The following is a 24,039-nucleotide window of genomic DNA, read 5'->3' as shown; positions in this document are numbered from 1 at the left end:
TTAGGGGACGGGTGAGTGTAAGGCTTCTGGGAAAGGTTAGCTTTAGGGTTCGGGCTAGGGTTAGGGTTTGGGGACGGGGACGGTTTAGGGTCCAGGTGAGGGTACAACAACGCTTTAGGTTGAGCGTACGTGTGAGGGCCCAGGTTACTGTTAGCGTACGGGTTAGGATTAGGGGACGGGTGAGGGTAAGGCTTCGGGGAAGGGTTAGGGTTAGGGTTCAGGCTAGGTTTAGGGTTAGGGGACGAAGACGGTTTAGGGTCCAGGTGAGGGTACAACAACGCTTTAGGTTGAGCGTACGTGTGAGGGCGCGGGTTAGTTTTAGCGTACGGGTTAGGATTAGTGGACAGGTGAGGGTAAGGCTTCGGGCAAGGGTTAGGGTTAGGGTTCGGGCTAGGGTTAGGTTTAGGGGACGGGGACGGTTTAGGGTCCAGCTGAGGGTACGACAACGCTTTAGGGTGAGCGTACGTGTGAGGGCGCAGGTTAGTGTTAGCGTACGGGTTAGGATTAGGGGAAGGGTGAGGTTAAGACATCGGGGAAGGGTCAGGGTTAGGGTTAGGTTTCGGGCTAGGGTTAGAGTTAGGGGATGGGGACGGTTTAGGGTCCAGGTGAGGGTACGACAACGCTTTAGGGTGAGCGTACGTGTGAGGGCACGGGTTAGTGTTAGCGTACGGTTTAGGATTAGGGGACGGGTGAGGGTAAGGCTTCGGTAAAGGGTTAAGGTTAGGGTTCGGGCTAAGGTTAGGGTTAGGGGACGTGGGTGGTTTAGGGTCCAGGTGAGGGTACGACAACGCTTTAGGTTGAGCGTACGTGTGAGGGCGCGGGTTAGTGTTAGCGTACGGGTTAGGAATAGGGGACGGGTGCGGGTAAGGCTTCGGGCAAGGGTTAGAGTTAGGGTTCGGGCTAGGCTTAGTGTTAGGGCACGGGGACGGTTTAGGGTCGAAGTGAGGGTATGACAACGCTTTAGGGTGAGCATACGTGTGAGGGCGCGGGTTAGTGTTAGCGTACGGGTTAGGATTAGGGGACGGATGAGAGAAAGGCTTCGGGGAAGGGTTAGGGTTAGGGTTCGGGCTAGGGTTAGTGTTAGGGGACGGCGACGGTTTAGGGTCCAGGTGAGGGTACGACAACACTTTAGTGTGAGCGTACGTGTTAGGGCGCGGGTTAGTGTTAGCTTACGGGTTAGGATTACGGGCCGGGTGAGAGTAAGGCTTCGGGGAAGGGTTAGGGTTAGGGTTCGGGCTAGGGTTAGGGTTAGGGGACGGGGACAGTTTAGGGTGCAGGTGAGGGTACGACAACGTTTTAGGGTGAGCGTACGTGTGAGGGCACGGGTTAGTGTTAGCGTACGGGTTAGGATTAGGGGACGGGTGAGCGTAAGGCTTCAGGGAAAGGTTAGGGTTATGGTTCGGGTTAGGGTTAGGGTTAGGGGACGGGGTCGGTTTAGAGTCCAGGTGAGGGTACGACAACGCTTTACGGTGAGCGTACGTGTGAGGGCGCGGGTTAGTGTACGGGTTTGGATTAGGGGACGGGTGAGGGTAAGGCTTCGTGGAAGGGTTAGGGTTAGGTTTCGGGCTAGGGTTAGGGTTAGGGGAAGGGGACGGTTTAGGGTCCAGGTGACGGTACGACAGCGCTTTTCGGTGAGCGTACGTGTGAGGGCGCGGGTTAGTGTTAGCGTACGGGTTAGGATTAGGGGCCGGGTGAGGGTAAGGCTTCGGGGAAAGATTAGGGTTATGGTTCGGGTTAGGGTTAGGGTTAGGGGACGGGGTCGGTTTAGGGTCCAGGTGAGGGTACGACAACGCTTTACGGTGAGCGTACGTGTGAGGGCGCGGGTTAGTGTTAGTGTACGGGTTAGGATTAGGGGACGGGTGAGTGTAAGGCTTCGTGGAAGGGTTAGGGTTAGGGTTCGGGCTAGGGTTACGGTTAGGGGAAGGGGACGGTTTAGGGTCCAGGTGAGGGTACGACAGCGCTTTTGGGTGAGCGTACGTGTGAGGGCGCGAGTTAGTGTTAGCGTACGGGTTAGCATTAGGGTACGGGTGAGGGTAAGGCTTCAGGGAAGGGTTAGGTTTAGGGTTCAGGCTATTGTTAGTGTAAGGGGACGGGTACGGTTTAGGGTCCAGGTGAGGGTACGACAACGCTTTAGGGTGAGCGTACGTGTGCGGGCGCGGGTTAGTGTTAGCGTACATTTTAGGATTAGGGGACGGGTGAGGGTAAGGCTTCGGGGAAGGGTTAGGGTTAGGGTTCGGGCTAGGGTTAGGGTTAGGGGACGGGGACGGTTTAGGGTCAAGGTGCGGATATGACAACGCTTTAGGGTGAGTGTACGTGTGAGGGCGCGGGTTAGTGTTAGCGTACGGGTTAGGATTAGGGGAAGGGTGAGGGTAATTCTTCGGGGAAGGGTTAAGGTTAGGGTTCGGGCTAGGGTTAGGGTTACGGGACGGGGACGGGTTAGGGTCCAGGTGAGGGTACTACAATGCTTTAGGGTGAGCGTACGTGTGAGGGCGCGGGTTAGTGTTAGCGTACGGTTTAGGTTTAGGGGACGGGTGAGGGTAAGGCTTCGGGGAAGGGTTAGGGTTAGGGGTCGGGCTAAGGTTAGGGTTAGGTGACGGGGACGGTTTAGAATCCAGGTGAGGGTAAGACAAGGCTTTAGGTTGAGCGTACGTTTGAGGGCGTGTGTTAGTGTTAGCGTACGGGTTAGTTTTAGGGGACGGGTGAGGGTAAGGCTTCTGGGAAAGGTTAGCTTTAGGGTTCGGGCTAGGGTTAGGGTTAGGGGACGGGGACGGTTTAGGGTCCAGCTGAGGGTACGACAACGCTTTAGGGTGAGCGTACGTGTGAGGGCGCAGGTTAGTGTTAGCGTACGGGTTAGGATTACGGGAAGGGTGAGGTTAAGATATCGGGGAAGGGTTAGGGTTATGGTTCGGGCTAGGGTTAGGGTTAGGGGACGAGGACGGTTTAGGGTCCAGGTGAGGGTACGACAACGCTTTAGGTTGAGCGTACGTGTGAGGGTGCGGGTTAGTGTTAGCGTACGGGTTAGGAGTAGGGGACGGGTGATGGTAAGGCTTCGGGGAAGGGTTAGAGTTTGGGTTCAGCTAGGGTTAGGGTTAAGGCACGGGGACGGTTTACGGTCCAGGTGAGGGTACGACAACGCTTTAGGGTGAGCGTACGTGTGAGGGCGCGGGTTAGTGTTAGCGTACGGGGTAGGTTTAGGGGATGGGTGAGGTTAAGGCATCGGGGAAGTGTTCGGGTTCGGGTTCGGGCTAGGGTTAGGATTAGGGGACGGGGACGGTTTAGGGTCCAGGTGAGGGTACGACAACGATTTAGGGTGAGCGTACGTGTGAGGGCCCGGGTTAGTGTTAGCGTACGGGTTAGGATTAGGGGACGGGTGAGGGTAAGGCTTCAGGGAAGGGTTAGGGTTAGGGTTCGGGCTAGGTTTAGGGTTAGGGGACGAGGACGGTTTAGGGTCCAGGTGAGGGTACGACAACGCTTTAGGTTGAGCGTACGTGTGAGGGCGCGGGTTAGTTTTAGCGTATGGGTTAGGATTAGTGGACGGGTGTGTGTAAGGCTTCGGGCAAGGGTTAGGGTTAGGGTTCGGGCTAGGGTTAGGTTTAGGGGACGGGGACGGTGTAGGGTCCAGCTGAGGGTACGACAACGCTTTAGGGTGAGCGTACGTGTGAGGGCGCAGGTTAGTGTTAGCGTACGGGTTAGCATTAGGGGAAGGGTGAGGTTAAGACATCGGGGAAGGGTTAGGGTTAGGGTTAGGTTTCGGGCTAGGGTTAGGGTTAGGGGACGAGGACGGTTTAGGGTCCAGGTGAGGGTACGACAAGGCTTTAGGGTGAGCATACGTGTGAGGGCGCAGGTTAGTGTTAGCATACGGGTTAGGATTAGGGGACGAGTGAGGTTAAGACATCGGGGAAGTGTTAGGGTTAGGGTTCGGGCTAGAGTTAGGGTTAGGGGACGAGGACGGTTTAGGGTCCAGGTGAGGGTACGACAACGCTTTAGGTTGAGCGTACGTGTGAGGGTGCGGGTTAGTGTTAGTGTATGGGTTAGGAATAGGGGACGGGTGATGGTAAGGCTTCGGGCAAGGGTTAGAGTTTGGGTTCGGGCTAGGGTTAGAGTTAGGGCACGGGGACGGTTTAGGGTCCAGGTGAGGGTACGACAACGCTTTAGGGTGAGCGTACGTGTGAGGGTGCGGGTTAGTGTTAGCGTAAGGGTTAGGATTAGGGGACAGGTGAGGTTAAGGCATCGGGGAAGGGTTAGGGTTCGGGTTCGGTCTAGGGTTAGGGGACGGGGACGGTTTAGGGTCCAGGTGAGGGTACGACAACGCTTTAGGTTGAGCGTACGTGCGAGGGCGTGGGTTAGTGTTAGCGTACGGGTTAGGAGTAGGGGACGGGTGAGGGTAAGGCTTCGGGCAAGGGTTAGGGTTAGGGTTCGGGCTAGGGTTAGGGTCAGGGGACGGGGACGGTTTAGGGTCCAGTTGAGGGTACGACAACGCTTTAGGGTGAGCGTACATGTGAGGGCACGGGTTAGTGTTAGCGTACGGTTTAGGATTAGGGGACGTGTGAGGGTAAGGCTTCGGGGAAGGGTTAGGGTTAGGGTTCGGGCTAAGTTTAGGGTTAGGGTACGGGGATGGTTTAGGGTCCAGGTGAGGGTACGACAACACTTTAGGTTGAGCGAACGTTTGAGGGCGTGGGTTAGTGTTAGCGTACGGGTTAGGATTAGGGGACGGGTGAGGGTAAGGCTTCGGGGAAGGTTTAGGGTTAAGGTTCGGGCTAGGGTTAGGGTTAGGGGACGGGGACGGTTTAGGGTCCAGGTGAGGGTACGACAACGCTTTAGGGTGAGCATACTTGTGAGGGCACGGGTTAGTGTTAGCGTACGGGTTAGGATTAGGGGACGGGTGAGGGAAAGGCTTCGGGGAAGGGTTAGGGTAAGGGTTCGGGCTACTGTTAGGGTTAGGTGACGGGGACGATTTAGGGTCCAGGTGAGGGTACGACAACGCTTTAGGGTGAGCATACGTGTGAGGGTGCGGGTTAGTGTTAGCGTACGGTTTAGGATTAGGGGACGGGTGAGGGTAAGGCTTCGGGGAAGGGTTAGGGTTAGGGTTCGGGCTAGGGTTAGGGTTAGGGTACGGGGACGGTTTAGGGTGCAAGTGAGGGTACGACAACGCTTTAGGGTGAGCGTACCTGTGAGGGCGCGGGTTAGTGTTAGCGTACGGGTTAGGATTAGGGGACGGGTGAGGGTAAGGCTTCGGGGAAGGGTTAGGGTTAGGGTTCGGGCTAGGGTTAGGGTTAGGGGACGGGGACGGTTTAGGGTCCAGGTGAGGGTACGACAACACATTAGGGTGAGCGTACCTGTGAGGGTGTGGGTTAGTGTTAGCGTACGAGTTAGGAGTAGGGGACGGGTGAGGGTAAGGCTTCGGGGAAGGGTTAGGGTTAGGGTTCGGGCTAGGGTTAGAGTTAGGGGACAGGGACGTTTTAGGGTCCAGGTGAGGGTACGACAACGCTTTAGGGTGAGCATACTTGTGAGGGCACGGGTTAGTGTTAGCGTACGGGTTAGGATTAGGGGACGGGTGAGGGTAAGGCTTCGGGGAAGGGTTAGGGTAAGGGTTCGGTCTAGGGTTATGGTTAGGTGATGGGGACGATTTAGGGTCCAGGTGAGGGTACGACAACGCTTTAGGGTTAGCATACGTGTGAGGGTGCGGGTTAGTGTTAGCGTACGGGTTAGGATTAGGGGACGGGTGAGGGTAAGGCTTCGGGGAAGGGTTAGGGTTAGGGTTCGGGCTAGGGTTAGGGTTAGGGGACGGGGACGGTTTAGGGTGCAGGTGAGGGTACGACAACGCTTTAGGGTGAGCGTACGTGTGAGGGCGCGGGTTAGTGTTAGCGTACGGGTTAGGATTGGGGAAGGGTGAGGGTAAGGCTTCGGGGAAGCGTTAGGTTTAAGGTTCGGGCTAGGGTTAGGGTTAGGGGACGGGGACGGTTTAGGTTCCAGGTGAGGGTACGACAACGCTTTAGGGGGAGCGTACGTGTGAGAGCGCGTGTTAATGTCAGCGTACGGGTTAGGATTATGGGACGGGTGAGGGTCAGGCTTCAGGGTAGTGTTAGGTTTAGGGTTCCTGCTAGGGTTAGGGTTAGGGGACGGGGACGGTTTAGGGTCCAGGTGAGGGTACGACAACGCTTTAGGGTGAGCGTTCGTATGAGGGCACAATTTAGTGTTATCGTACGGGTTAGGATTAGGTGACGGGTGAGGGTAAGGCTTCGGGGAAGGGTTAGGGTTAGGGTTCGGGCTAGGTTTAGGGTTAGTGGCAAGGACGGTTTAGGGTCCAGGTGAGGTTACGACAACGTTTTAGGTTGAGTGTACGTGTGAGGGCGCGGGTTAGTTTTAGCGTACGGGTTAGGATTAGTGGACGGGTGAGGGTAAGGCTTCGGGCAAGGGTTAGGGTTAGGGTTCGGGCTAGGGTTAGGTTTAGGGGACGGGGACGGTTTAGGGTGCAGCTGAGGGTACGACAAGGCTTTAGGGTGAGCGTACGTGTGAGGGCGCAGGTTAGTGTTAGCATACGGGTTAGGATTAGGGGACGAGTGAGGTTAAGACATCGGGGAAGTGTTAGGGTTAGGGTTCGGGCTAGGGTTAGGGTTAGGTGACGAGGACGGTTTAGGGTCCAGGTGAGGGTACGACAACGCTTTAGGTTGAGCGTACGTGTGAGGGCGCGGGTTAGTTTTAGCGTATGGGTTAGGAATAGGGGATGGGTGATTGTAAGGCTTCGGGCAAGGGTTAGAGTTTGGGTTCGGGCTAGGGTTAGGGTTAGGGCACGGGGACGGTTTAGGGTCCAGGTGAGGGTACGACAACGCTTTAGGGTGAGCGTACGTGTGAGGGCGCAGGTTAGTGTTATCGTAAGGGTTAGGATAAGGGGGCGGGTGAGGTTAAGGCATCGGGGAAGGGTTAGGGTTCGGGTTCGGTCTAGGGTTAGGGGACGGGGACTGTTTAGGGTCCAGGTGAGGGTACGACAACGCTTTAGGTTGAGCGTACGTGTGAGGGCGCGGGTTAGTGTTAGCGTACAGGTTAGGAGTAGAGGACGGGTGAGGGTAAGGCTTCGGGCAAGGGTTAGGGTTAGGGTTAGGTTTCGGGCTAGGGTTAGGGTTAGGGGACAAGGACGGTTTAGGGTCCAGTTGAGGGCACGACAACGCTTTAGGTTGAGCATACGTGTGAGGGCGCGGGTTAGTTTTAGCGTACGGGTTAGGATTAGTGGACAGGTGAGTGTAAGGCTTCGGGCAAGTGTTAGGGTTAGGGTTCGGGCTAGGGTTAGGTTTAGGGGACGGGGACGGTTTAGGGTCCAGCTGAGGGTACGACAACGCTTTAGGGTGAGCGTACGTGTGAGGGCGCAGATTAGTGTTAGCGTACGGGTTAGGATTAGGGGAAGGGTGAGGTTAAGACATCGGGGAAGGGTTAGGGTTAGGGTTAGGTTTCGGGCTAGGGTTAGGGTTAGGGGACGAGGACGGTTTAGGGTCCAGGTGAGGGTACGACAATGCTTTAGGTTGAGCGTACCTGTGAGGGTGCGGGTTAGTGTTAGCGTACGAGTTAGGAGTAGGGGACGGGTGAGGGTAAGGCTTCGGGGAAGGGTTAGGGTTAGGGTTCGGGCTAGGGTTAGGGTTAGGGGACGGGGACGGTTTAGGGTCCAGGTGAGGGTACGACAACGCTTTAGGGTGAGCGTACGTGTGAGGGCACGGGTTAGTGTTAGCGTACAGTTTAGGATTAGGGGACGGGTGAGGGTAAGGCTTCGGGGAAGGGTTAAGGTTAGGGTTCGGGCTAAGGTTAGGGTTAGTGGACGTGGGTGGTTTAGGGTCCAGGTGAGGGTACGACAACGCTTTAGGTTGAGCGTACGTGTGAGGGCGCGGGTTAGTGTTAGCGTACGGGGTAGGATTAGGGGACGGCTGAGGGTAAGGCTTCGGGGAAGGGTTAGGTTTAAGGTTCGGGCTAGGGTTAGGGTTAGGGGACGGGGACGGTTTAGGGTCCAGGTGAGGGTACGACAACGCTTTAGGGTGAGCATACTTGTGAGGGCACGGGTTAGTGTTAGCGTACGGGTTAGGATTAGGGGACGGGTGAGGGTAAGGCTTCGGGGAAGGGTTAGGGTTAGGGTTCGTGCTAGGGTTAGGGTTAGGGGACGGGGACGGTTTAGGGTGCAGGTGAGGGTACGACAACGCTTTAGGGTGAGCGTACGTGTGAGGGCGCGGTTTAGTGTTAGCGTACGGGTTAGGATTAGGGGACGGGTGAGGGTAAGGCTTCGGGGAAGGGTTAGGTTTAAGGTTCGGGCTAGGGTTAGGGTTAGGGGACGGGGACGGTTTAGGGTCCAGGTTAGGGTACGACAACGCTTTAGGGGGAGCGTACGTGTGAGAGCGCGTGTTAATGTCAGCGTACGGGTTAGGATTATGGGACGGGTGAGGGTCAGGCTTCGGGGTAGTGTTAGGTTTAGGGTTCCGGCTAGGGTTAGGGTTAGGGGACGGGGACGGTTTAGGGTCCAGGTGAGGGTACGACAACGCTTTAGGGTGAGCGTTCGTATGAGGGCACAATTTAGTCTTAGCGTACGGGTTAGGGTTAGGTGACGGGTGAGGGTAAGGCTTCGGGGAAGGGTTAGGGTTAGGGTTCGGGCTAGGTTTAGGGTTAGGGGCAAGGACGGTTTAGGGTCCAGGTGAGGTTACGACAACGCTTTAGGTTGAGTGTACGTGTGAGGGCGCGGGTTAGTTTTAGCGTACGGGTTAGGATTAGTGGACGGGTTAGTGTAAGGCTTCGGGCAAGTGTTAGGGTTAGGGTTCGGGCTAGGGTTAGGTTTAGGGGACGGGGACTGTTTAGGGTCCAGGTGAGGGTACGACAACGCTTTAGGTTGAGCGTACGTGTGAGGGCGCGGGTTAGTGTTAGCGTATGGGTTAGGAATAGGGGACGGGTGATGGTAAGGCTTCGGGCAAGGGTTAGAGTTTGGGTTCGGGCTAGGGTTAGGGTTAGGGCACGGGGACGGTTTAGTGTCCAGGTGAGGGTACGACAACGCTTTAGGGTGAGCGTACGTGTGAGGGCGCAGGTTAGTGTTAGCGTAAGTGTTAGGATAAGGGGGCGGGTGAGGTTAAGGCATCGGGGAAGGGTTAGGGTTCGGGTTCGGTCTAGGGATAGGGGACGGGGACGGTTTAGGGTCCAGGTGAGGGTACGACAACGCTTTAGGGTGAGCCTACGTGTGAGGGCGCGGGTTAGTGTTAGCGTACGGTTTAGGTTTAGGGGACGGGTGAGTGTAAGGCTTCGGGGAAGGGTTAGGGTTAAGGTTCGGGCTAAGGTTAGGGTTAGGTGACGGGGACGGTTTAGGGTCCAGGTGAGGGTACAACAAGTCTTTAGGTTGAGCGTACTTTTGAGGGTGCGGGTTAGTGTTAGCGTACGGGTTAGGATTAGGGGACGGGTGAGGGTAAGGCTTAGGGTAAGGGTTAGGTGTAAGGTTCGGGCTAGGGTTAGGGTTAGGGGAGGGGGACGTTTTAGGGTCCAGGTGAGGGTACGACAACGCTTTAGGGTGAGCGTACGTGTGAGGGCTCGGGTTAGTGTTAGCGTACGGGTTAGGATTAGGGGACGGGTGAGGGTAAGGCTTCTGGGAAGTGTTAGGGTTAGGGTTCCGGCTAGGGTTAGGGTTAGGGGACGGGGACGGTTTAGGGTCCAGGTGAGGGTACGACAACGCTTTAGGGTGAGCGTACGTGTGAGGGCGTGGGTTAGTGTTAGCGTACGGGTTAGGATTATGGGACGGGTGAGGGTAAGGCTTCGGGGAAGGTTTAGGGTTAGGGTTCGGGCTAGGGTTAGGGTTAGGGGACGAGGACGGTTTAGGGTCCAGGTGAGGGTACGACAACGCTTTAGGGTGAGCGTACGTGTGCGGGCACGGGTTAGTGTTAGCGTACGGGTTAGGATTATTGGACGGGTGAGGGTAAGGCTTCGGGCAAGGGTTAGGGTTAGGGTTCGGGCTAGGGTTAGTTTTATGGGACCGGGACGGTTTAGGGTCCAGCTGAGGGTACGACAACGCTTTAGGGTGAGCGTACGTGTGAGGGCGCAAGTTAGTGTTAGCGTACGGGTTAGGATTAGGGGACGGGTGAGGTTAAGGCATCGGGGAAGGGTTAGGGTTCGGGTTCGGTCTAGGGTTAGGGGACGGGGACGGTTTAGGGTCCAGGTGAGGGTACGACAACGCTTTAGGTTGAGCGTACGTGTGAGGGCGCGGGTTAGTGTTAGCGTACGGGTTAGGAGTAGCGGACGGGTGAGGGTAAGGCTTCGGGCAAGGGTTAGGGTTAGGGTTCGGGCTAGGGTTAGGGTTAGGGGACGGGGACGGTTTAGGGTCCAGGTGAGGGTACGACAACGCTTTAGGGTGAGCGTACGTGTGAGGGCACGGGTTAGTGTTAGCGTACGGTTTAGGATTAGGGGACGGGTGAGGGTAAGGCTTCGGGGAAGGTTTAGGGTTAAGGTTCGGGCTAGGGTTAGGGTTAGGGGACGCTGATGGTTTAGGGTCCAGGTGAGGGTACGACAACGCTTTAGGGTGAGCATACTTGTGAGGGCACGGGTTAGTGTTAGCGTACGGGTTAGGATTAGGGGACGGGTGAGGGTAAGGCTTCGGGGAAGGTTTAGGGTTAGGGTTCGGGCTAGGGTTAGTGTTAGGGTACGGGGACGGTTTAGGGTGCAAGTGAGGGTACGACAACGCTTTAGGGTGAGCGTACGTGTGAGGGCGCGGGTTAGTGTTAGCGTACGGGTTAGGATTAGGGGACGGGTGAGGGTAAGGGTTCGGGGAAGGGTTAGGGTTAGGGTTCGGGCTAGGGTTAGGGTTAGGGGACGGGGACGGTTTAGGGTCCAGGTGAGGGTACGACAACACTTTAGGGTGAGCGTACGTGTGAGGGCGTGGGTTAGTGTTAGCGTACGTGTTAGGATTAGGGGACGGGTGAGGGTAAGGCTTCCGTGAAGGGTTAGGGTTAGGGTTCGGGCTAGGGTTAGGGTTAGCGGACGGGGACGGTTTAGGGTCCAGGTGAGGGTACGACAACGCTTTAGGGTGAGCGTACGTGTGAGGGCGCGGGTTAGTGTTAGCGTACGGTTTAGGTTTAGGGGACGGGTGAGGGTAAGGCTTCGGGGAAGGGTTAGGTTTAGGGTTCGGGCTAAGGTTAGGGTTAGGTGACGCGGACGGTTTAGGGTCCAGGTGAGGGTACGACAAGTCTTTAGGTTGAGCGTACGTTTGAGGGCGCGGGTTAGTGTTAGCGTACGGGTTAGGATTAGGGGACGGGTGAGGGTAAGGCTTAGGGGAAGGGTTAGGTGTAAGGTTCGGGCTAGGGTTAGGGTTAGGGGAGGGGGACGTTTTAGGGTCCAGGTGAGGGTACGACAACGCTTTAGGGTGAGCGTACGTGTGAGGGCTCGGGTTAGTGTTAGCGTACGGGTTAGGATTAGGGGACGGGTGAGGGTAAGGCTTCGGGGAAGGTTTAGGGTTAGGGTTCGGGCTAGGGTTAGGGTTAGGGGACGGGGACGGTTTAGGGTCCAGGTGAGGGTACGACAACGCTTTAGGGTGAACGTACGTGTGAGGGCGTGGGTTAGTGTTAGCGTACGGGTTAGGATTAGGGGACGGGTGAGGGTAAGGCTTCGGGGAAGGTTTAGGGTTAGGGTTCGGGCTAGGGTTAGGGTTAGGGGACGAGGACGGTTTAGGGTCCAGCTGAGGGTATGACAATGCTTTAGGGTGAGCGTACGTGTGAGGGCGCAGGTTAGTGTTAGCGTACGGGTTAGGATTAGGGGACGGGTGAGGTTAAGACATCGGGGAAGGGTTAGAGTTAGGGTTCGGGCTAGGGTTAGAATTTGGGTTCGGGCTAGGGTTAGGGTTAGGGCATGGGGACGGTTTAGGGTCCAGGTGAGTGTACGACAACGCTTTAGGGTGTGTGTACGTGTGAGGGCGCGGGTTAGTGTTAGCGTACGGGTTAGGAGTAGGGGACGGGTGAAGGTAAGGCTTCGGGCAAGGGTTAGGGTTAGGGTTCGGGCTAGGGTTAGGGTTAGGGGACGGGGACGGTTTAGGGTCCAGGTGAGGGTACGACAACGCTTTAGGGTGAGCGTACGTGTGCGGGCACGGGTTAGTGTTAGTGTACGGTTTAGGATTAGGGGACGGGTGAGGGTAAGGCTTCGGGGAAGGGTTAGGTTTAGGGTTCGGGCTAGGGTTAGGGTTAGGGGACGGGGACGGTTTAGGGTGCAGGTGAGGGTACGACAACGCTTTAGGGTGAGCGTACGTGTGAGGGCGCGGGTTAGTGTTAGCGTACGGGTTAGGATTAGCGGACGGGTGAGGGTAAGGCTTCGGGGAAGGGTTAGGGTTAGGGTTCGGGCTAGGGTTAGGGTTAGGGTACGGGGACGGTTTAGGGTGCAAGTGAGGGTACGACAACGCTTTAGGGTGAGCGTACGTGTGAGGGCGTGTGTTAGTGTTAGCGTACGGGTTAGGATTAGGGGACGGGTGAGGGTAAGGCTTCGGGGAAGGGTTAGGGTTAGGGTTCGGGCTAGGGTTAGGGTTAGGGGACGGGGACGGTTTAGGGTCCAGGTGAGGGTACGACAACACTTTAGGGTGAACGTAGGTGTGAGGGCGCGGGTTAGTGTTAGCGTACGGGTTAGGATTAGGGGACGGGTGAGGGTAAGGCTTCCGGGAAGGGTTAGGGTTAGGGTTCGGGCTAGGGTTAGGGTTAGGGGACGGGGACGGTTTAGGGTCCAGGTGAGGGTACGACAACGCTTTAGGGTGAGCCTACGTGTGAGGGCGCGGGTTAGTGTTAGCGTACGGTTTAGGTTTATGGGACGGGTGAGTGTAAGGCTTCAGGGAAGGGTTAGGGTTAGGGTTCGGGCTAAGGTTAGGGTTAGGTGACGGGGACGGTTTAGGGTCCAGGTGAGGGTACGACAAGTCTTTAGGTTGAGCGTACGTTTGAGGGCGCGGGTTAGTGTTAGCGTACGGGTTAGGATTAGGGGAAGGGTGAGGTTAAGACATCGGGGAAGGGTTAGGGTTAGGGTTAGGTTTCGGGATAGGGTTAGGGTTAGGGGACGAGGACGGTTTAGGGTCCAGGTGAGGGTACGACAACGCTTTAGGTTGAGTGTACCTGTGAGGGTGCGGTTTAGTGTTAGCGTACGAGTTAGGAGTAGGGGACGGGTGAGGGTAAGGCTTCGGGGAAGGGTTAGGGTTAGGGTTCGGGCTAGGGTTAGGGTTAGGGGATGGGGACGGTTTAGGGTCCAGGTGAGGGTACGACAACGCTTTAGGGTGAGCGTACGTGTGAGGGCACGGGTTAGTGTTAGCGTACAGTTTAGGATTAGGGGACGGGTGAGGGTAAGGCTTCGGGGAAGGGTTAAGGTTAGGGTTCGGGCTAAGGTTAGGGTTAGTGGACGTGGGTGGTTTAGGGTCCAGGTGAGGGTACGACAACGCTTTAGGTTGAGCGTACGTGTGAGGGCGCGGGTTAGTGTTAGCGTACGGGGTAGGATTAGGGGACGGCTGAGGGTAAGGCTTCGGGGAAGGGTTAGGTTTAAGGTTCGGGCTAGGGTTAGGGTTAGGGGACGGGGACGGTTTAGGGTCCAGGTGAGGGTACGACAACGCTTTAGGGTGAGCATACTTGTGAGGGCACGGGTTAGTGTTAGCGTACGGGTTAGGATTAGGGGACGGGTGAGGGTAAGGCTTCGGGGAAGGGTTAGGGTTAGGGTTCGTGCTAGGGTTAGGGTTAGGGGACGGGGACGGTTTAGGGTGCAGGTGAGGGTACGACAACGCTTTAGGGTGAGCGTACGTGTGAGGGCGCGGGTTAGTGTTAGCGTACGGGTTAGGATTAGGGGACGGGTGAGGGTAAGGCTTCGGGGAAGGGTTAGGTTTAAGGTTCGGGCTAGGGTTAGGGTTAGGGGACGGGGACGGATTAGGGTCCAGGTTAGAGTACGACAACGCTTTAGGGGGAGCGTACGTGTGAGAGCGCGTGTTAATGTCAGCGTACGGGTTAGGATTATGGGACGGGTGACGGTCAGGCTTCGGGGTAGTGTTAGGTTTAGGGTTCCGGCTAGGGTTAGGGTTAGGGGACGGGGACGGTTTAGGGTCCAGGTGAGGGTACGACAACGCTTTAGGGTGAGCGTTCGTATGAGGGCACAATTTAGTGTTAGCGTACGGGTTAGGATTAGGTGACGGGTGAGGGTAAGGCTTCGGGGAAGGGTTAGGGTTAGGGTTCGGGCTAGGGTTAGGGTTAGGGGACGAGGACGGTTTAGGGTCCAGGTGAGGGTACGACAACGCTTTAGGTTGAGCGTACGTGTGAGGGCGCGGGTTAGTGTTAGCGTAAGGGTTAGGAATAGGGGACGGGTGATGGTAAGGCTTCGGGCAAGTGTTAGAGTTTGGGTTCGGGCTAGGTTTAGGGTTAGGGCACGGGGACGGTTTAGGGTCCAGGTGAGGGTACGACAACGCTTTAGGGTGAGCGTACGTGTGAGGGCGCGGGTTAGTGTTAGCGTAAGGGTAGGATTAGGGGACGGGTGAGGTTAAGGCATCGGGGAAGGGTTAGGGTTCGGGTTCGGTGTAGGGTTAGGGGACGGGGACGGTTTAGGGTCCAGGTGAGGGTACGACAACGCTTTAGGTTGAGCGTACGTGTGAGGGCGCGGGTTAGTGTTAGCGTACGGGTTAGGAGTAGGGGACGGGTGAGGGTAAGGCTTCGGGCAAGGGTTAGGGTTAGGGTTCGGGCTAGGGTTAGGGTTAGGGGACGGGGACGGTTTAGGGTCCAGGTGAGGGTACGACAACGCTTTAGGGTGAGCGTACGTGTGAGGGCACGGGTTAGTGTTAGCGTACGGTTTAGGATTAGGGGACGGGTGAGGGTAAGGCTTCGGGGAAGGGTTAGGGTTAGGGTTCGGGCTAAGGTTAGGGTTAGGGGACGGGGATGGTTTAGGGTCCAGGTGAGGGTACGACAACGCTTTAGGTTGAGCGTACGTTTGAGGGCGCGGGTTAGTGTTAGCGTACGGGTTAGGATTAGGGGACGGGTGAGGGTAAGGCTTCGGGGAAGGGTTAGGGTTAGGGTTCGGGCTAGGGTTAGGGTTAGGGTACGGGGACGGTTTAGGGTGCAAGTGAGGGTACGACAACGCTTTAGGGTGAGCGTACGTGTGAGGGCGCGTGTTAGTGTTAGCGTACGGGTTAGGATTAGGGGACGGGTGAGGGTAAGGCTTCGGGGAAGTGTTAGGGTTAGGGTTCGGGCTAGAGTTAGGGTTAGGGGACGGGGACGGTTTAGGGTCCAGGTGAGGGTACGACAACACTTTAGGGTGAGCGTACGTGTGAGGGCGCGGGTTAGTGTTAGCGTACGGGTTAGGATTAGGGGACGGGTGAGGGTAAGGCTTCCGGGAAGGGTTAGGGTTAGGGTTCGGGCTAGGGTTAGGGTATGGGGACGGTTTAGGGTCCAGGTGAGGGTACGACAACGCTTTAGGGTGAGCCTACGTGTGAGGGCGCGGGTTAGTGTTAGCGTACGGTTTAGGTTTAGGGGACGGGTGAGTGTAAGGCTTCGGGGAAGGGTTAGGGTTAAGGTTCGGGCTAAGGTTAGGGTTAGGTGACGGGGACGGTTTAGGGTCCAGGTGAGGGTACAACAAGTCTTTAGGTTGAGCGTACTTTTGAGGGCGCGGGTTAGTGTTAGCGTACGGGTTAGGATTAGGGGACGGGTGAGGGTAAGGCTTAGGGGAAGGGTTAGGTGTAAGGTTCGGGCTAGGGTTAGGGTTAGGGGAGGGGGACGTTTTAGGGTCCAGGTGAGGGTACGACAACGCTTTAGGGTGAGCGTACGTGTGAGGGCTCGGGTTAGTGTTAGCGTACGGGTTAGGATTAGGGGCCGGGTGAGGGTAAGGCTTCTGGGAAGGGTTAGGGTTAGGGTTCGGGGTAGGGTTAGGGTTAGGGGACGGGGACGGTTTAGGGTCCAGGTGAGGGTACGACAACGCTTTAGGGTGAGCGTACGTGTGCGGGCGCGGGTTAGTGTTAGCGTACGGGTTAGGATTATTGGACGGGTGAGGGTAAGGCTTCGGGCAAGGGTTAGGGTTAGGGTTCGGGCTAGGGTTAGTTTTATGGGACCGGGACGGTTTAGGGTCCAGCTGAGGGTACGACAACGCTTTAGGGTGAGCGTACGTGTGAGGGCGCAGGTTAGTGTTAGCGTACGGGTTAGGATTAGGGGTCGGGTGAGGTTAAGACATCGGGGAAGGGTTAGGGTTAGGGTTCGGGCTAGGGTTAGGGTTAGGGGACGAGGACGGTTTAGGGTCCAGGTGAGGGTACGACAACGCTTTAGGTTGAGCGTACGTGTGAGGGCGCGGGTTAGTGTTAGCGTACGGGTTAGGAATAGGGGACGGGTGATGGTAAGGCTTCGGGCAAGTGTTAGAGTTTGGGTTCGGGCTAGGGTTAGGGTTAGGGCACGGGGACGGTTTAGGGTCCAGGTGAGGGTACGACAACGCTTTAGGGTGAGCGTACGTGTGAGGGCGCGGGTTAGTGTTAGCGTAAGGGTAGGATTAGGGGACGGGTGAGGTTAAGGCATCGGGGAAGGGTTAGGGTTCGGGTTCGGTCTAGGGTTAGGGGACGGGGACGGTTTAGGGTCCAGGTGAGGGTACGACAACGCTTTAGGTTGAGCGTACGTGTGAGGGCGCGGGTTAGTGTTAGCGTACGGGTTAGGAGTAGGGGACGGGTGAGGGTAAGGCTTCGGGCAAGGGTTAGGGTTAGGGTTCGGGCTAGGGTTAGGGTTAGGGGACGGGGACGGTTTAGGGTCCAGGTGAGGGTACGACAACGCTTTAGGGTGAGCGTACGTGTGAGGGCACGGGTTAGTGTTAGCGTACGGTTTAGGATTAGGGGACGGGTGAGGGTAAGGCTTCGGGGAAGGTTTAGGGTTAAGGTTCGGGCTAGGGTTAGGGTTAGGGGACGCTGACGGTTTAGGGTCCAGGTGAGGGTACGACAACGCTTTAGGGTGAGCATACTTGTGAGGGCACGGGTTAGTGTTAGCGTACGGGTTAGGATTATGGGACGGGTGAGGGTAAGGCTTCGGGGAAGGGTTAGGGTAAGGGTTCGGGCTAGTGTTAGGGTTAGGTGACGGGGACGATTTAGGGTACAGGTGAGGGTACGACAACGCTTTAGGGTGAGCGTACGTGTGAGGGTGCGGGTTAGTGTTAGCGTACGGGTTAGGATTAGGGGACGGGTGAGGGTAAGGCTTCGGGGAAGGTTTAGGGTTAGGGTTCGGGCTAGGGTTAGTGTTAGGGTACGGGGACGGTTTAGGGTGCAAGTGAGGGTACGACAACGCTTTAGGGTGAGCGTACGTGTGAGGGCGCGGGTTAGTGTTAACGTACGGGTTAGGATTAGGGGACGGGTGAGGGTAAGGGTTCGGGGAAGGGTTAGGGTTAGGGTTCGGGCTAGGGTTAGGGTTAGGGGACGGGGACGGTTTAGGGTCCAGGTGAGGGTACGACAACACTTTAGGGTGAGCGTACGTGTGAGGGCGTGGGTTAGTGTTAGCGTACGTGTTAGGATTAGGGGACGGGTGAGGGTAAGGCTTCCGTGAAGGGTTAGGGTTAGGGTTCGGGCTAGGGTTAGGGTTAGCGGACGGGGACGGTTTAGGGTCCAGGTGAGGGTACGACAACGCTTTAGGGTGAGCGTACGTGTGAGGGCGCGGGTTAGTGTTAGCGTACGGTTTAGGTTTAGGGGACGGGTGAGGGTAAGGCTTCGGGGAAGGGTTAGGTTTAGGGTTCGGGCTAAGGTTAGGGTTAGGTGACGCGGACGGTTTAGGGTCCAGGTGAGGGTACGACAAGTCTTTAGGTTGAGCGTACGTTTGAGGGCGCGGGTTAGTGTTAGCGTACGGGTTAGGATTAGGGGACGGGTGAGGGTAAGGCTTAGGGGAAGGGTTAGGTGTAAGGTTCGGGCTAGGGTTAGGGTTAGGGGAGGGGGACGTTTTAGGGTCCAGGTGAGGGTACGACAACGCTTTAGGGTGAGCGTACGTGTGAGGGCTCGGGTTAGTGTTAGCGTACGGGTTAGGATTAGGGGCCGGGTGAGGGTAAGGCTTCTGGGAAGTGTTAGGGTTAGGGTTCGGGCTAGGGTTAGGGTTAGGGGACGGGGACGGTTTAGGGTCCAGGTGAGGGTACGACAACGCTTTAGGGTGAACGTTCGTGTGAGGGCGTGGGTTAGTGTTAGCGTACGGGTTAGGATTAGGGGACGGGTGAGGGTAAGGCTTCGGGGAAGGTTTAGGGTTAGGGTTCGGGCTAGGGTTAGGGTTAGGGGACGAGGACGGTTTAGGGTCCAGCTGAGGGTATGACAATGCTTTAGGGTGAGCGTACGTGTGAGGGCGCAGGTTAGTGTTAGCGTACGGGTTAGGATTAGGGGACGGGTGAGGTTAAGACATCGGGGAAGGGTTAGAGTTAGGGTTCGGGCTAGGGTTAGGGTTAGGGGACGAGGATGGTTTAGGGTCCAGGTGAGAGTACGACAGCGCTTTAGGTTGAGCGTACGTGTGAGGGCGCGGGTTAGTGTTAGCATACGGGTTAGGAATAGGGGACGGGTGATGGTAAGGCTTCGGGCAAGGGTTAGAGTTTGGGTTCGGGCTAGGGTTAGGGTTAGGTGACGGGGACGGTTTAGGGTCCAGGTGAGGGTACGACAAGTCTTTAGGTTGAGCGTACGTTTGAGGGCGCGGGTTAGTGTTAGCGTACGGGTTAGGATTAGGGGAAGGGTGAGGTTAAGACATCGGGGAAGGGTTAGGGTTAGGGTTAGGTTTCGGGCTAGGGTTAGGGTTAGGGGACGAGGACGGTTTAGGGTCCAGGTGAGGGTACGACAACGCTTTAGGTTGAGCGTACCTGTGAGGGTGCGGGTTAGTGTTAGCGTACGAGTTAGGAGTAGGGGACGGGTGAGGGTAAGGCTTCGGGGAAGGGTTAGGGTTAGGGTTCGGGCTAGGTTTAGGGTTAGGGGATGGGGACGGTTTAGGGTCCAGGTGAGGGTACGACAATGCTTTAGGGTGAGCGTACGTGTGAGGGCACGGGTTAGTGTTAGCGTATAGTTTAGGATTAGGGGACGGGTGAGGGTAAGGCTTCGGGGAAGGGTTAAGGTTAGGGTTCGGGCTAAGGTTAGGGTTAGTGGACGTGGGTGGTTTAGGGTCCAGGTGAGGGTACGACAACGCTTTAGGTTGAGCGTACGTGTGAGGGCGCGGGTTAGTGTTAGCGTACGGGGTAGGATTAGGGGACGGCTGAGGGTAAGGCTTCGGGGAAGGGTTAGGTTTAAGGTTCGGGCTAGGGTTAGGGTTAGGGGACGGGGACGGTTTAGGGTCCAGGTGAGGGTACGACAACGCTTTAGGGTGAGCATACTTGTGAGGGCACGGGTTAGTGTTAGCGTACGGGTTAGGATTAGGGGACGGGTGAGGGTAAGGCTTCGGGGAAGGGTTAGGGTTAGGGTTCGTGCTAGGGTTAGGGTTAGGGGACGGGGACGGTTTAGGGTGCAGGTGAGGGTACGACAACGCTTTAGGGTGAGCGTACGTGTGAGGGCGCGGGTTAGTGTTAGCGTACGGGTTAGGATTAGGGGACGGGTGAGTGTAAGGCTTCGGGGAAGGGTTAGGTTTAAGGTTCGGGCTAGGGTTAGGGTTAGGGGACGGGGACGGTTTAGGGTCCAGGTTAGGGTACGACAACGCTTTAGGGGGAGCGTACGTGTGAGAGCGCGTGTTAATGTCAGCGTACGGGTTAGGATTATGGGACGGGTGAGGGTCAGGCTTCGGGGTAGTGTTAGGTTTAGGGTTCCGGCTAGGGTTAGGGTTAGGGGACGGGGACGGTTTAGGGTCCAGGTGAGGGTACGACAACGCTTTAGGGTGAGCGTTCGTATGAGGGCACAATTTAGTGTTAGCGTACGGGTTAGGATTAGGTGACGGGTGAGGGTAAGGCTTCGGGGAAGGGTTAGGGTTAGGGTTCGGGCTAGGTTTAGGGTTAGGGGCAAGGACGGTTTAGGGTCCAGGTGAGGTTACGACAACGCTTTAGGTTGAGTGTACGTGTGAGGGCGTGGGTTGGTTTTAGCGTACGGGTTAGGATTAGTGGACGGGTTAGGGTAAGGCTTCGGGCAAGGGTTAGGGTTAGGGTTCGGGCTAGGGTTAGGTTTAGGGGACGGGGACTGTTTAGGGTCCAGCTGAGGGTACGACAAGGCTTTAGGGTGAGCGTACGTGTGAGGGCGCAGGTTAGTGTTAGCATACGGGTTAGGATTAGGGGACGAGTGAGGTTAAGACATCGGGGAAGGGTTAGGGTTAGGGTTCGGGCTAGGGTTAGGGTTAGGGGAGGAGGACGGTGTAGGGTCCAGGTGAGGGTACGACAACGCTTTAGGTTGAGCGTACGTGTGAGGGCGCGGGTTAGTGTTAGCGTATGGGTTAGGAATAGGGGACGGGTGATGGTAAGGCTTCGGGCAAGGGTTAGAGTTTGGGTTCGGGCTAGGGTTAGGGTTAGGGCACGGGGACGGTTTAGTGTCCAGGTGAGGGTATGACAACGCTTTAGGGTGATTGTACGTGTGAGGGCGCAGGTTAGTGTTAGCGTAAGGGTTAGGATAAGGGGGCGGGTGAGGTTAAGGCATCGGGGAAGGGTTAGGTTTCGGGTTCGGTCTAGGGATAGGGGACGGGGACGGTTTAGGGTCCAGGTGAGGGTACGACAACGCTTTAGGGTGAGCGTACGTGTGAGGGCACGGGTTAGTGTTAGCGTACGGTTTAGGATTGGGGGACGGGTGAGGGTAAGGCTTCGGGGAAGGGTTAGGGTTAGGGTTCGGGCTAAGGTTAGGGTTAGGGGACGGGGACGGTTTAGGGTCCAGGTGAGGGTACGACAACGCTTTAGGGTGAGCGTACGTGTGAGGGTACGGGTTAGTGTTAGCGTACGGTTTAGGATTAGGGGACGTGTGAGGGTAAGGCTTCGGGGAAGGGTTAGGGTTAGGGTTCGGGCTAAGGTTAGGGTTAGGGGACGGTGATGGTTTAGGGTCCAGGTGAGGGTACGACAACGCTTTAGGTTGAGCGTACGTTTGAGGGCGCGGGTTAGTGTTAGCGTACGGGTTAGGATTAGGGGACGGGTGAGGGTAAGGCTTCGGGGAAGGGTTAGGGTTAGGGTTCGGGCTACGGTTAGGGTTAGGGTACGGGGACGGTTTAGGGTGCAAGTGAGGGTACGACAACGCTTTAGGGTGAGCGTACGTGTGAGGGCGCGTGTTAGTGTTAGCGTACGGGTTAGGATTAGGGGACGGGTGAGGGTAAGGCTTCGGGGAAGTGTTAGGGTTAGGGTTCGGGCTAGAGTTAGGGTTAGGGGACGGGGACGGTTTAGGGTCCAGGTGAGGGTACGACAACACTTTAGGGTGAGCGTACGTGTGAGGGCGCGGGTTAGTGTTAGCGTACGGGTTAGGATTAGGGGACGGGTGAGGGTAAGGCTTCCGGGAAGGGTTAGGGTTAGGGTTCGGGCTAGGGTTAGGGTTAGGGTACGGGGACGGTTTAGGGTCCAGGTGAGGGTACGACAACGCTTTAGGGTGAGCCTACGTGTGAGGGCGCGGGTTAGTGTTAGCGTACGGTTTAGGTTTAGGGGACGGGTGAGTGTAAGGCTTCGGGGAAGGGTTAGGGTTAAGGTTCGGGCTAAGGTTAGGGTTAGGTGACGGGGACGGTTTAGGGTCCAGGTAAGGGTACAACAAGTCTTTAGGTTGAGCGTACTTTTGAGGGCGCGGGTTAGTGTTAGCGTACGGGTTAGGATTAGGGGACGGGTGAGGGTAAGGCTTAGGGGAAGGGTTAGGTGTAAGGTTCGGGCTAGGGTTAGGGTTAGGGGAGGGGGACGTTTTAGGGTCCAGGTGAGGGTACGACAACGCTTTAGGGTGAGCGTACGTGTGAGGGCTCGGGTTAGTGTTAGCGTACGGGTTAGGATTAGGGGACGGGTGAGGGTAAGGCTTCTGGGAAGGGTTAGGGTTAGGGTTCGGGCTAGGGTTAGGGTTAGGGGATGGGGACGGTTTAGGGTCCAGGTGAGGGTACGACAACGCTTTAGGGTGAGCGTACGTGTGAGGGCGTGGGTTAGTGTTAGCGTACGGGTTAGGATTATGGGACGGGTGAGGGTAAGGCTTCGGGGAATGTTTAGGGTTAGGGTTCGGGCTAGGGTTAGGGTTAGGGGACGAGGACGGTTTAGGGTCCAGGTGAGGGTACGACAACGCTTTAGGGTGAGCGTACGTGTGCGGGCGCGGGTTAGTGTTAGCGTACGGGTTAGGATTATTGGACGGATGAGGGTAAGGCTTCGGGCAAGGGTTAGGGTTAAGGTTCGGGCTAGGGTTAGTTTTATGGGACCGGGACGGTTTAGGGTCCAGCTGAGGGTACGACAACGCTTTAGGGTGAGCGTACGTGTGAGGGCGCAGGTTAGTGTTAGCGTACGGGTTAGGATTAGGGGTCGGGTGAGGTTAAGACATCGGGGAAGGGTTAGGGTTAGGGTTCGGGCTAGGGTTAGGGTTAGGGGACGAGGACAGTTTAGGGTCCAGGTGAGGGTACGACAACGCTTTAGGTTGAGCGTACGTGTGAGGGCGCGGGTTAGTGTTAGCGTACGGGTTAGGAATAGGGGACGGGTGATGGTAAGGCTTCGGGCAAGTGTTAGAGTTTGGGTTCGGGCTAGGGTTAGGGTTAGGGCACGGGGACGGTTTAGGGTCCAGGTGAGGGTACGACAACGCTTTAGGGTGAGCGTACGTGTGAGGGCACGGGTTAGTGTTAGCGTAAGGGTTAGGATTAGGGGACGGGTGAGGTTAAGGCATCGGGGAAGGGTTAGGGTTCGGGTTCGGTCTAGGGTTAGGGGACGGGGACGGTTTAGGGTCCAGGTGAGGGTACGACAACGCTTTAGGTTGAGCGTACGTGTGAGGGCGCGGGTTAGTGTTAGCGTACGGGTTAGGAGTAGGGGACGGTTGAGGGTAAGGCTTCGGGCAAGGGTTAGGGTTAGGGTTCGGGCTAGGGTTAGGGTTAGGGGAAGGGGACGGTTTAGGGTCCAGGTGAGGGTACGACAACACTTTAGGGTGAGCGTACGTGTGAGGGCACGGGTTAGTGTTAGCGTACGGTTTAGGATTAGGGGACGGGTGAGGGTAAGGCTTCGGGGAAGGTTTAGGGTTAAGGTTCGGGCTAGGGTTAGGGTTAGGGGACGCTGACGGTTTAGGGTCCAGGTGAGGGTACGACAACGCTTTAGGGTGAGCATACTTGTGAGGGCACGGGTTATTGTTAGCGTACGGGTTAGGATTAGGGGACGGGTGAGGGTAAGGCTTCGGGGAAGGGTTAGGGTAAGGGTTCGGTCTAGTGTTAGGGTTAGGTGACGGGGACGATTTAGGGTACAGGTGAGGGTACGACAACGCTTTAGGGTGAGCGTACGTGTGAGGGTGCGGGTTAGTGTTAGCGTACGGGTTAGGATTAGGGGACGGGTGAGGGTAAGGCTTCGGGGAAGGTTTAGGGTTAGGGTTCGGGCTAGGGTTAGTGTTAGGGTACGGGGACGGTTTAGGGTGCAAGTGAGGGTACGACAACGCTTTTGGGTGAGCGTACGTGTGAGGGCGCGGGTTAGTGTTAGCGTACGGGTTAGGATTAGGGGACGGGTGAGGGTAAGGGTTCGGGGAAGGGTTAGGGTTAGGGTTCGGGCTAGGGTTAGGGTTAGGGGACGGGGACGGTTTAGGGTCCAGGTGAGGGTACGACAACACTTTAGGGTGAGCGTACGTGTGAGGGCGTGGGTTAGTGTTAGCGTACGTGTTAGGATTAGGGGACGGGTGAGGGTAAGGCTTCCGTGAAGGGTTAGGGTTAGGGTTCGGGCTAGGGTTAGGGTTAGCGGACGGGGACGGTTTAGGGTCCAGGTGAGGGTACGACAACGCTTTAGGGTGAGCGTACGTGTGAGGGCGCGGGTTAGTGTTAGCGTACGGTTTAGGTTTAGGGGACGGGTGAGGGTAAGGCTTCGGGGAAGGGTTAGGTTTAGGGTTCGGGCTAAGGTTAGGGTTAGGTGACGCGGACGGTTTAGGGTCCAGGTGAGGGTACGACAAGTCTTTAGGTTGAGCGTACGTTTGAGGGTGTGGGTTAGTGTTAGCGTACGGGTTAGGATTAGGGGACGGGTGAGGGTAAG

Source organism: Globicephala melas, chromosome 4 (genome assembly GCF_963455315.2).
Source record: "Globicephala melas chromosome 4, mGloMel1.2, whole genome shotgun sequence".
Taxonomy (NCBI): domain Eukaryota; kingdom Metazoa; phylum Chordata; class Mammalia; order Artiodactyla; family Delphinidae; genus Globicephala; species Globicephala melas.
Note: the sequence above shows the minus strand (reverse complement) of the source record.